The sequence below is a fragment of the Rousettus aegyptiacus genome, unplaced genomic scaffold, assembly GCF_014176215.1.
Source record: "Rousettus aegyptiacus isolate mRouAeg1 unplaced genomic scaffold, mRouAeg1.p scaffold_m13_p_3, whole genome shotgun sequence".
Classification (NCBI taxonomy): Eukaryota; Metazoa; Chordata; class Mammalia; order Chiroptera; family Pteropodidae; genus Rousettus; species Rousettus aegyptiacus.
Window position 1 is genome coordinate 140061207 of NW_023416306.1, and position 13260 is coordinate 140074466.

The 13260-nt window shown below is 39.7% G+C and overlaps 1 long non-coding RNA gene across 4 annotated transcripts in view; it reads left to right on the forward strand.

Annotated features, from left to right (window-relative positions):
- The window catches only part of LOC107516423, a 184042-nt gene extending 176607 nt beyond the window's left edge, over positions 1-7435 (forward strand). For all 4 annotated transcript variants that reach the window (XR_001598296.2, XR_001598293.2, XR_001598294.2 and 1 more), the window contains 2 exons: positions 4937-5059; positions 7342-7435. This is a non-coding gene — a long non-coding RNA (uncharacterized LOC107516423). The remainder of the gene's footprint in view (positions 1-4936; positions 5060-7341) is intronic.
- Positions 7436-13260: the final 5825 nt, after the last annotated feature.

Sequence of the window (13260 nt, forward strand, 5' to 3'; positions counted from 1 at the left end):
TCATTGCTACATTGCTGATAAAAACACTGTGACCAGGTTGATGAGATGCATCTGCTACTCTTCTTGGGTCGGAGGGCAAGCATAAGTTTAATAGGAAATCATGAAGATTGCTTTACCAGAATCGCACAAAGTGGGAAGGATGGCTAGCCAAAGAATAAATGAGGAAATAGCACCAGAGAAAAAAGAACGAATGCCGCCGCATAGTTAAAAACAGTACTTGCCCCTGGGACTGTTTTTCTTTTTTCTTTTCCTTTCTCCTTTTCTCTTCTCATTCTGTATTTGTTTTGTATGATCTCATCCATCCACATCCACATTGATGTTGGTGAAATAATAATTTCCAAAATCTACATCTTCAACTCTGAATTGGCTTCTGAGTTCCAGCCTCATATTTCATCTGTCAATTGACTATCTCCATCTGGATAGCCCCAGCAACCACAAAATGTGCATATTCATAATTGAATTCATTCTCTCTCCCCACGAGCATATTCCTCTAGTTCACTAGTTAGATTTTTGAAAGCCATCTCTGACTCATTTCACTCTCCCTCCCTCTCCCACCCCTGCTCCTGAAATCTGGTCAGCAAGCCCAAGTTTTATTGATTCGTGCCTTTAAACTGTTTGTGAGATATATGTCTTTTCTCTCCCTTCCAGTCCCTTCGCCCTAATTCAAACTCACACAAGTACCTTGACTCTTACAGTAACCTGCCTCCTGGTTTCCAAGCCTCCTCCCATCAGTTCAAATTGTCAATAATGCAAATGTGATTATGGACTTTCCCTGGATCAAACTCATTTAAGGGCCCCCTTTTCCCCCTTGACAATCCAGACTCCTTAGCCTGGTGCACAGAGCCTTTGACTCCCTATCCCAATCCCTATCTGCTGGTCACATCAGGCATCTCGCACTCCTGGGCCTACACATGTGCTGTTCTTTCTGCCCAGAGCTCCTTCTTCACCCACTTGTCTGACTGATGAACTCTCACTCGTCTTTCAGTGCCCAACATAACTGCGACTTTCCCTCACCGCCCACCTCTGGCTCTAGAACTAACTGCTGCATTGTCTTTGCTCTCATATTTGCAGTCCAAACTTTAATTATAATTCTTATGCTGTATTATATTTAGATATATATTAATAAATGTTTTTGAATAGATGAATTCTACATGTATAGTGAATGGGAAAGGAATATGGATCATATCCACCAAGCTCTATAGTTCTGGTCTTTATTTTGGTGATCCAAAGCCCTGCTCTGCCTTAGAGACAATAAAAGTTCTGTTTCAGTGTTAATAATAATAATAATAAATCATCCAGGCAGAGTCTTGACAGTTAGAGCCATATGTTCATCAAATAATTGGCTGAAAGATGCTGACAGTTCAAGAACACATTTTCTTTTATTTAAAAAAAAAAAAATCTGTATTTACATCTCATGCCCAGATAAATATATTTCCTCTTATTTCATTTATAATCAGGTATATTTTAATACTGAAGGATTATTTTTGAGACTACCTTCTGTCCGTTAGCAGGCACAGTGCTACGTGAGGTAACAGCAAAAATCTTTTCGTAGTAAAGCTGGCATCACCATGAATCTTGAGGCATTGTCAGCTTCCTGTGTGACTCAGTCTATTCAAGTGGAGAGGCATTAACTCTCATTATCTCTCACTTTGCCAAAAGACAAATTTAGGCACCCAAAAAGTCAAGTTTGACTTAAAGGAAAAGAATGTGATCGATGTGCTCCTATTTCCTGCTCTACTTTCCAGGACACATGTGCTTTCCTGAGAAGGATTAAGTAACTTCAAGTGAGAAATTAAGAGAACCAATTCCTAAAAACATAATGATCTTATAATATACATGGTAAGACTTAAGGAGAAAAACTAAAACACAGAACCGAGAATAGACTGTGGAACAAAAGTCGAATCAAACTGGAGTGTTTTTTTTTTCTTTTTTTCAAAATATCATCTCTCAGTTGTAAATTCTATAGAACAATATAGTTTTAGAATTTAAAATGTCATGCCATAAATAATTCTCTTTCTTGATATTGGCATTGACATCTGAGTATCTGCAACATGAAAATGAAAACCATCCATAAGCTTTGACTAAATTATGAGATCAAAGACTTGACTCTAGAGTGCAGTTACTTATGGCCCAGTCTTTACCCACTATGATAAAGATCTATGACAGAAGTATGAAATATATGGAACTTTTGCTGGTTTCTTTCCCTTCCTCTCATGTTGGTCAACACCAACAAAGAATAACAGCACTCATTATTGTGATCTGTTTGTCAGTCTTCGCATCTTCAGTACTACATTATAGGGGGAGCCACCAATAATCCATCACTATTGGTCCACATTTCAGTCAAGGATGCAGCTGGAAGCAAATGGTACACCCAAACTGGTTATTTTAAGGGTGTTTAAATGCGAGGACTCTTGCTATCCCTTGCCACTCCCACGCCTGAAGGGACAAGTGGTCTGACACATCCAGAAAGAATGGCCGTATGCAGAGGGTATTTGACAGGAGCTGTGGTTTTTGATGGTAAAGCAACCAAGCCATTGCAATCTGGCAGGGAAAGAGCTGGGGAAATAAATACCCGAGCCTCCCTCTTCTCTCACCCGTCAGTCTCCTACCAGTGTATTCTATTAATCAAGTCCAGTTTATACAATCTGTCTCAGTCAGCCCCCTGTTTCAGGGAGTAGAGTGGAGCAGATTGGAGAGTAGATCTAGATGGACAATAGAGTATATCGGATTGCAACCAGATTGAAGGCATGTTGCCATTTATAGCTACTTTATTGTAATGTCTTCTGCATGTGGGCACAAAGAGAAAACAAAACAGGATGGGCTGCTAATGCTAGGAAGTCATTAAACTTTCATGGCTTCATTTCTCCCTAGTTAGGTAGGAGCGAGCCTGTAGACCTCTGAGATGAATGATTCAACTCTCCAAGTTTAACATTCTAAACCAATTGAATTGTTGGCAAGAGAATGCCAACCAATGTTGTTAGAAAGATGTGATAGACTATTTTGTTCCTAACACGTCTCAAGCAAAGCACCCAAGGAAATTTTTTTCTTTCTTTTCATCTGTCTGCAGATGGGATCCTTGCTTCTCTGGAATCATCTGCAAGTGTTACTGATTCCTCGTCTTAATCCTCAGCTAGGAGAGAAGCATGAGCCTTTAGGAGAGTTTATTCATATCCAGTCTATATATTTTTGTTTGAAACCTGATATGGTGACTTCAGAGCCAAGTGTCTTGTGATCTGCCATCATCCAAATGTGTTTTAAAGACGTCATTCCAATGGTGTTTTCTTCTGCTGCAAATAAGATGTTGTTGGCTTTTTACTATTGTAGAAAATGTTTTGTATACCAGTTTTTAAAAATAAAAATCTAAAACAGTCCATGGAACATTCTAGGAGGACTCTCAAGAGTGGAGAAGGTCTTGTCTAAGAAGGGTGTGTTTTGGCATCTGGCCTGTATTTAAATGATCACATTAAGAGAGCAGCTTGTGGGATTTCAGCTTAATTGAAATATATACTATTAATGCAAAGAAAAGTGGGGGAAAGAAAGGAAAACATATAAAAAATGAATTTAATGTATTACTTTTCATCCTCTCTTTGGATACAAGGATAAGTAAAGCAAAGAGGTGCAAAGATATATCCTATATATAATTTATCACTATTTCTCATGTGGTCATTTAAAAATTTATTCAATAGATGTTTATAGTCAATGTGGTCAGCGTATCTTATTTACAACATTTCATCAGAAAAACTAAAGGAAAATCTTATGGGATATTTTTTAGTTGCATTTGTCTCACTTTAATATTTAAAGACTACAGTAAAATCTCTCTTTCTTATATTTCATGTTTGAAGATCTTTAAATCTTTAAAAATAATAAGCTTCCGAGTACTATTGTGAAATTTGGTTTTATTCTCCCTGGGCCAGGGAAATTACATGAGAGAGCTAAAGGCCTAAAGCCATGTGACATGAAAAGGACGCCCCTCTTTTCCGTTACCTGCACCCCTGCCTTCTTGCTGACTCCCTTCTCTCCTTGTTTCCCTGAGCACTCCCCAGCCCTCCTTGCTGCTCTCCTGTCTCAGACCCCTCTCATGGTTTTGTGACCCCTAGATCTTCCCAACCTAGTTCATTTTTATGTTTTCCTTCTTTGTTTCCCCCTCAAAACACATGTTTCCCACCTTTCCTGAGTCATCCCATATCTTTCCTTGCCTTTGGGTTCAGCCTACCATGAGAAATATACCATATTCAGTATGTAAAGAGTAAAAGGGTGATTAAAATAGGTTTCTGCCATCCAGAATTTACAGTCTAATGAGGGAGTTAGAAATACACACACCTAACCATAGTTCAAAGTAATAATACATACAATAATAAGTGCTGAAATGGGAATTTTTATAAAGAGAGTCCTCCCAAACAAGAGCTGAATTCTGACTAAGGATGGATGAGACTGGAAGGCTTCCTGAAGGAAGTGGCATTGAGGATAGGTCTCCATCAGAGGAGGAGAGTAGGGAGACCTCCAGCCAATCAAAACAGTCATGGCAGAGGGTGGGGCTAGACATGGACCTACTCACTCAGGGGAGAGGGATGGCTGTGGGAGTGGGTCAGAGCTCTGAGGGAAAGAACACAGTGGAAGAAGGAAAAAACAAAAGGCAGAAGCTTGGAGACCGTCTCTGTTTAAGGAAGAGAGGAAGAAGAGAGACCAATGAAGGGGCTTAGAGAAAACCATTGGGGATTGAAGGAGAAATAAAAATTCAGTGACAGAGAAGCTGAGAGACAAAAGAATTTACAAAAGAAGGGCCGGCTAATAATATTGCATGGAGAAAAACAACCAACATTCGTGGATTACTTACTGTGTGGCAGACATTACAGTAAATTTCCTAACAAAGCTGAAAAGTGGCAGAGTTAGGAGCTGCACCTGGGCTTGACTGACGCCACCACTCTTATCTCTGCAGATGCCAAATGGAACAGACTTAGACCACGCCATTTACCACCATGATCAGCAGCCTGCTGGTGACGTCCCAAGTGAGAGATTTCGGTAGAATGGTTGGGACAGGTTACAACAAAAGGAAATAAAGGTATCATAAGTTTCGAATCTCTTCCAAAAAGTATAGCAGTAAAACTTAGGAAATGAGGCAGTAGCTTAAGAAAAGAGGAAGATTTTTTTTTTTAAAGAGGAGCTACTGAGACATTATTGGTTCAATATGAGCTTAACTCTGTGAGAGGAGATTCCCAAGGAAATGGGAGGAAGTGGGAGCAAGGACACACACACAAAGATTATCGTGGGAACGACGAGGGACACCGCTTCCTGCCTCTGAGATAAGAGAAAGAAGGACAGGATGAGAACTAAGCAAATCCGCTACAAAGGATAGGGGAGCTGAGGAAGTTCGTCTAGCCTGGCCTCCATCTTCTCCTTCAGACTGACGATGAAGGGGGTGGGGAACTCTGCAGATAGAAAATAGAGTAACCACTGTAGAGCATGTGCTTTGAAAAGCTGGTCTGTACAAAGTAGTCAATGTCTATTTGGAATGCCTGGGAAGTGTATTTGGGACACAGAACGCAGAGCAGAAACACAACACTGCTGTAAGGTAAGATGGAAGTTGCTTTGGAAAGTAAAGAATCTCAGAGAAAAAAAAAAAAAGTGCAGATTCATATTCCCATTGAGTACCTTGACGTTTTCCCTTACTGATTTTTTTTTGGCTGAGAATACGGTAACCAAATAGTTTGGAAATCTATCTACCAGAGAGACCTCTGATAAATTAAAAGCCACCTTAGCAGAAAGCAATGTTCCAAATGCCCATGGTACAACAAAAGGTTCTTTGTAGCATAAATACTGCAGAACAAGGGCTGAAGGAGTTTCTCAATTACCTGGAGAGCCAACTTAGGGACAGGGCAGGATAATACTTTAGCATTTACCGAGGCAGCATTTACCTTTCTGAATTGATCCCAGAGCAAAGTATAAAGAAAAGAACATGGCCTGAGGTCTGAAATCCCAGGGTTCAAGCTTGGATCCTCTACTTACTAGTGCGTGGCTTTGGGTAAACTATTTTCTCTGGACCTCATCTATGAAATGGAGATAATAATATCTACCACATGGCGCTGTCAGAATTCAATGAAGTAACAAATCCTGTTTCCTTTCCTTTCCCTACCTGCCTAGATGCTGAAAATCTCACCTTCTAAGCTGCAGAAGACTGTATTTATTATATCTGTCATCGTTTTATAGAGTTTCCTCTCAGAGATTTAAGCAGGGCTTTTTTAAAATTTGGCAGAAATTATTTTATTCTTGTTAAGCAGAGAAAAAGATGATCAAGAAGTCCAGTGTAAATCTGGGAAAACACTAAGATGCACGCACCTGTGTGGAAGTCCCCCGGGTTCGCTTTTTGGTCTAGTACTTACTACTTCCGCCCCCACAGTACTGTCTCCTGGACATCTGAAAAGTGATTTAACAGAAAGGGGGAACCTTGTGGAAGAGAGAAAAGGCAGGCTCAATAGAGATAATGGAAGGTTCAGTGTCTCTTCCCCCAGGAGTGACAGGATCGGGTATGTGAGACTTTCTCAGAACCCTCTAATCTGGGTGTCAGAGGTTTGTTTCTAGAAAGACAGGCGTAGTCCTAGGATAGCAGAGCCCTTTACTCTTCAGACTATGATAAGTTAGGTATAAAACTGAGAAGAGCAGCATATCTCTTAGGTTTCCCAGTCACAAAATTCTCAACATTGACATTCCTTAGCTTTGAAAAACTGTTAGGAAATAATCTCTTTGCATAAAGTGCACGCTACTTCAGTAAGAAAATGGAAGTCATCGGAGAACTGTCACAGGTTCTGCCTTATCTCTTCTGACTCTCCTGCCTCTGGCCTAGTCTCTGCCTTCTCTCCTGTTGCTATGATGACCTGGCCTTGCTCCTGGCCATGACCAATGTTTCCTCCTGGGCGCTATCCCGCCCCTGGCTCTTACCCCAAAACATTTGCTCTGGCAATTGACCCCACCTTTCTCCTGCACCTTCAAGTTTTCCATCTCGACAGGATCATTCCCATCAATATACAAACATGCTGTTATTCCTGTCATCTCAGTAATAACCCTCTTATACCTCATTTTTCTCCTTCCCTTTAGAGAACAGCCTTTTGAAAGAGAAGTCTGTTCTTGCAACCTCCACCTGCTTCTCTATCCCTTTCCTCTGAACTCACCCAAGGCAGATTTGGGCCCCCACCCCTCCACTGACATTTATCAAGGTCACCAGTAAGTCACTGTATTGCTAAATCAAAAGTAACTTCTCAGATCTCATCTTAATTGACCTTATAAGCAACATTTAACCAAGTCAGTGCCCCCTTCCTCCTTTAAATACTTTCTTCTCTTGACTTTCAGGTTCTCCTGGTATTCCTCCCACCTCCCTGGTTAGGGGTTTTCTTCATCTCTCCAAACTCTAACTGTTGGATTTCTCCAGAGCTCAGCCCTTGGCAATCCCACTTTTCTAATTACATTCACACTCTTGGTAAGTATTCTAGTCTTATGTCTTCAAGTACCATCTCTTTGCTGATGACTCCCATAATTGTATCTTTGCTCTAGACCTTTACCTTAAACTCATCAAATCATCTACCCAATTAGATGTCTATTTAGCATCTCAGACTTACCATGTCAACACTGAGCTCCTAGCATTCTCCTTGAAACTACCTTCTCCTACAGTCTGCAATCACTGGCTATTTCATTCTACTAGTTCTAGCCAAAAGATCTTAAGGGCATCCTTGACACTTTCCTCTCTCATATCCTGTATATGATCTTGCAGCAAATAATGTTGGCTCTACCTTCAAAATATATACAGCATTCAGTCTCCTGTTATTGTCCTGGTCCAACTCTCATCATCTCTTACTACTGCTCCCTGCTTCCGCCCTCGCCCCCTTGGTTTCTTTTTAATGCAGCAGCCAGAGCTATCCTGTTAAAACATAAAGTCCAATCATGACACTCCTTGTTCAAGATTTTCTGAGGGCTTCTCATCTCATTCAGAATAAAAGCCAAGTCCACACAGTGATACCCTGTTATCTCTTGACCCCATTTCCTATTGATCTCCTTCTTAGCTATCCCAATGAAGCCACACTGGCCTCTTTATTGCTTCTTAAGTACACTTGTGGCATGCTTCTGCCTCAGGGCCTTTGCATTTGCTGTTCCTTCTGCTCAATTGCTCCTCTCCCAGTTGTACTTATGGCCAGATCCCTCATTTATTTATTCAAATATATTAATCTCAAGAAAGCCTATCCTCATTTTCTCTTTCAATTTTTCCTCTCCTTGACATTATCTCTACCTAACTATATTTTACATACCTTATTTATTGTCCTCCTTACTAGATGTATGTCCCACAGGATTGGTAATTTTTCTGTATTTTGTTCGCAACTTTATTCCAGCACCTAGAACAGTGCCTGACACATAGTAACTATTGAAAAATTGAATGAATGGATTTTATTAATTGAATGTATTTGAAGAGGCAAAGAGATTGTCATCGAATTTGAAGAAAAGTATTTGGGGGACATGGTGGCAGAAATCTAGTGATCTGGAGTATTTCAATTCATGCCAGAGATCTCACCCAGTAGTAACCTTACCCATAGTAATCGAGAAAGAGATTATCAGTGATAACATTTTCTTAGTTGCAGGCCCATGGGAGGCCTCCAGTCAGAGAGCTTTTTGCTGCCAATGAAGAACCAACTTTGTGGCTCCAATGTTAAGAAAATAAAACTGTGATGGTCACCTATGCCAAGCATGGAATCTTGGGCAGAATGGAATCACTCATTAACGATTTATAATATGAAAGTGATAGGATGACATCTCCGGGACACGAGGACAGGCATAGTGTTGGGTTCTGGTTGTTGATATGGACGGGAAGCGTTGTTCAGTCAAGTTTGCGACCTAGTCACTTTTCTAGAGCTCAGAAACAGGAACTGAATTAGATTTAATGTTTCTTTTGTATGAATGAAACAGTCTCTTTTTTTTGGTTTTGTTTTTCTGTATGCTTTTGAGGAAGAAAGCTGTACTTTAAGCAGCTAGGTATCAGAGATTTATGGATTATAAATATGATGTAGCAGCTGAAATCACAAAGAAATTTGAAAAAATTTCCCTCCCATCAAATTTTAATGAAATGATTAGTTAGCCATGTGACGTCAGGTAAGTCTCCTGACTTTTTGAAACTAGAGTGTCTGCATCTGTAATATGGCAGGGTATGCCAGATGATTGCTAAGGTCAATTTTCTACTCTTATATTCTTTTAACATGACATCATCTAACCCTTTTTCCTGTAAAATAAGATAATAAAATACGTCCTATACAGCTCATATTTTGCTTGTAAGGATCAAATGAGATGCTTTTGAAAGCTCTTGGTAAACAAAGATAGTTTGCCCATGCTAAGCATTTATTGCTATTCTCTATTAGATTGATGCATTTAGAATGTCATTGTCCCAAAATACTTTTAGGACAAGATAAAACTCTAATGAAGAGCAAATTTGACTATGCCAATGTAGAAAATATGTGAACAATTATCCTTTGAATTAAAGTAGTTTTTTAAGCTTTATCAGTTATGGTCGTTTTGGTTGTATGTGATGGTTAGTATAAGTATCAGCCCACCTAAAAACTTGAATAAAAACCTGAGAGTCCAAGGGAAAGTACCTTCAGGTGTGGCTTGATCAGGCGGTTTAAATGATGTCACTATAAACTGATTACTCTCCTTTTCTCACAATAGCTTCCTTTATAGCAGGTCTAATCTTAGGCCTTATGTAATCATAAAGTATCTTCCAGCACTTCCCTGGGCTACATCCCTCCAAGTTTGAATACAACAGGAAATAGTGAAGCCTTTGTATATGTAGCATCAGCAAACATCTGGCAATTCACATACAAACTTCTTGAACCAACTTCTGTGACCAGGAGAAATATGATATTTTGATTAGTTTAAGCCTGGGTATAAGTTCTATCCTAAGGTCAGGAGTGGAGCCCTGTCCAGCCTTCCTGGACTAGGAGTAAGAAGTGAATCCCCCAACCAGAACTGGTTCATTGTTCCAAGAGAAAAAGAAAAAAAAAATGAGTCTTTGCTGAGGAAGCAGGCCATGTGTGTATATTTCATGAGAAAAATATAGGCATCAGTTCTTGCCATTGCTGTTATATGCTCTCTCCAGTTGCCAAAAAAGCATCACCTCCTTTTACTGTGCCAATGAACGTGGCACTGGGGGACCATATTAACTTTTGTTAATAGAAAGCTCTGAGTTTGTAGAGTCAAGCCAAATTTCTCTCAAGAGCCTGTGCAGTTAGCAATGTCTATCTTGTCCTTGCTTTCAGGAAAACTGCCTAGAACAGATCAGCCATGCTCCTAACAGCCATGAAAAGTGCTGTATCCTTCACAAGTGCCGGTCAGGACGTTTTGGGGGTCACCCAAGTTAGGCATCACTTTTACACAGTTCAGTGGGAGAAAACTCAATCTACCCTCCAAGAGCAAATTAAACACAACTTTGTGGGTTTGGTGGTTAGCTGCCAACAAGAAGACTGATCTCTGAATTAATAGGTCGTGACAGGATGACTTCAGAGTTCTTGGCAGAAAGCAGTATTTTCAATACTAATGCTCCTTATGGCAAGAAAAGGCATCTATGCTAAGTGGCTCATATTCACTTGTAGTATTTACATAAAGGATCAGCTCTAGTATTTTATTCAATGCCAAGATTTCCCAAGATGAAGGAGATGGTGGATACTCAGCATGAATATGGTAATGTAGCTATGCCACTACAAACCCTGTAAACAGTTTAACTGTGGAGGATGTACCATCAATGTGACAGGTTTTCACATGAGATTACGGTCTCCTATGAATATAAATTTTCCTGTGTGGCATAAGAGAACAGAATCTTATAATGGAAGCTTTGCTGCAAGAAGATTTGGTTAATTTGTCAGACTGTTAAATAAATGGTCTCTTACAATTTGTTTATAACTCTACCGAGCACAACATTTCAATAAAGAAGGAAAATTTTAACTGCCTGAAGGGAGATGGAAAAGAGATTACGGAGTCTATGTTGGTGGCCGACATTTATCTCATTTCGGGGACTTTATTCTTCTGAGCAGTGAGGAGAAAATGCTATGAAAGTCGCTTCTAAAGATTCTGGGGAAAACCCCACATCTGTTAAAATAATTGAGGTCTTAGCCAAATCCGGGTCTTTCTCTCAATAGTTTGTATTAGAAATAGATATCAAAGTCTGCAGTGTCAAACCAGTCTTGCCTTTTTCCTACCTTCATTGTGATGCAGCTTGACTTAATCTGACATTTAACCATCTCTCCTGTGAAGGCAAGATTAAAACATGGGAAAGAATAAAAAACGCTAAAGTATGAGGCTTACATTATTTTCTTTGCAAACCGTTCACCTGTCTAAAAAATTTTGCGTGTGTTGGTTTGGGTGATTGCTAAGTTTTGTTTGGCAGGACATTTGCCACCAGAACTACCATAAGAAAGTCCGGCTAACAATGACGTCTCACAAGCAACTGCTCCAGCTAATTCCGATGCTTCCAACAGCCAGAACCAGCTGCTCCCCACAAGAGACTCATCTCTGGCCACATCTATACTCCTGTATACAAAACACGTAGGAGGGATGGGCTGAAGCATGCCAGTGGAGCCTTTACTTATTTATAATGGAATTGGCAAACACATCCAGAACAAGCTTTTCCTTAAAAATTTCTAAGGAGATAATCATTTGCTATTTGTCAAATGTGGTGGGTGACTGTTGTGGTTGAGTGTTCAGGTGCTGAGATTAGGTGGACCTATCTAAGCCCTGTACTAGCTGTGTGACCTTATGCCAGTTATTAACTCTCTCTGATTGCTAGTTTTATCATTTCTAACATGAGAATAATACTAGTGCCTAATGCAGAATTGTCCTGAGAATTAAATAAGGTAGTAAGCATAAAACTCTTAGCATAGTTTCACACTCATATTAACTACTTGCTAATTGTTAACTATTATTATTATTATCCAATATATCTTAAACATTTGCTTTTGCTCCTATGAGTTAAAAACTACGAAGACAGGTAAAAACTGTAATAATGTTGGAAGATGCTTGTCTCCATGTTTTCAGATATGTAAATAACCAATCTGTTTTTAAAATATATTAGAAATTCAAGGTTTTAATCCCAAAAGACAATTAGAGGGATCTTAATTTGGGAAATATCGTTAGGCTTGTTCTAGGATTACCCTAATAAAACATATCATTAGTTATTTACTTTTACTTTGAATATACTGTTGCAGAAAAAAATTTCTAAACAATTCTGAACACGGCTGTGAAGGTAAAATATACACGTAAACTTTTCTTAGTTATCATGCACGCACAATCTGAAAGAGAATTGATTTTTTTTCTCCAACCAGAAATGCTACCTCTGTACTACTTCTGGATTTGCTGAAGTATTTCTCTTAATAGAGGCACATCTGAAAAAAGGAATTTAAAATGTAAAAGTTTTGTCCTCATAGACTTGACAGAGCCCATTTTACCCTGGGGACACAAGGAGGGGCTGGGAGCCTCTGCTGAGAGGAAACCCTAAGGCCCAGTTTCTATTGATTTGTAAATCAGTGCCAGCCGCCAGTGAAGGTGAGGGGAGACGGGGTGGCAGGCAGCTGCTGCGGGCCACACACATTCTTTCTGCCTGGCAAAAGGGTTAACTAGCCTCTCCCTCATAGGGTGTAAAACAAATTGTAAATACAGACACACACTCTTAAAAATTATCACGCAGGTGCACAAGAAAAATAAAGATTTCTTTTGCACTTATTTTAAGAGAAAAACACTCTTAACATTTCCTTTCTGTGAAAAAGAGACATAAGAAATATTAAGTAGGAAAAATAGGTGTTGAGACAAAAAAATATTTTTATTTCCTTGGCCAATGACCTTTGAGAAATTAGAATTTCCTTTGGAGGAGTTAAAATAAAAAAATAACAAGTAAAAACTAAAGCTTCCTCTGGCTTCCTTTGTTACCCGCACATTTGCAGCAACTGACAGAGTGGCCACTGCAGGACGATTTATAGGCAGCGATTGTTGAGTTGTGGTCTCAGGTGGTGTATTGCAGGTCACCAAAGCTTTGGCCTGCAAATGGAGGGAGAAGGCCATTTACCAGTGTGGCATGTTGCTAATTAGTGGCAAATTTGGCTGGTGCCTGCATGTGAGGAAGCTTGAGCTGACTCTGGCCCCATCTGCTATGAAAATAATGGTGACCAAAATCGTTTATGTAAAGGTTTTTCTTCCAGAGGGAACTACTGTTTGGTCTTGCACAGGAAACCAAACTACAAAGAT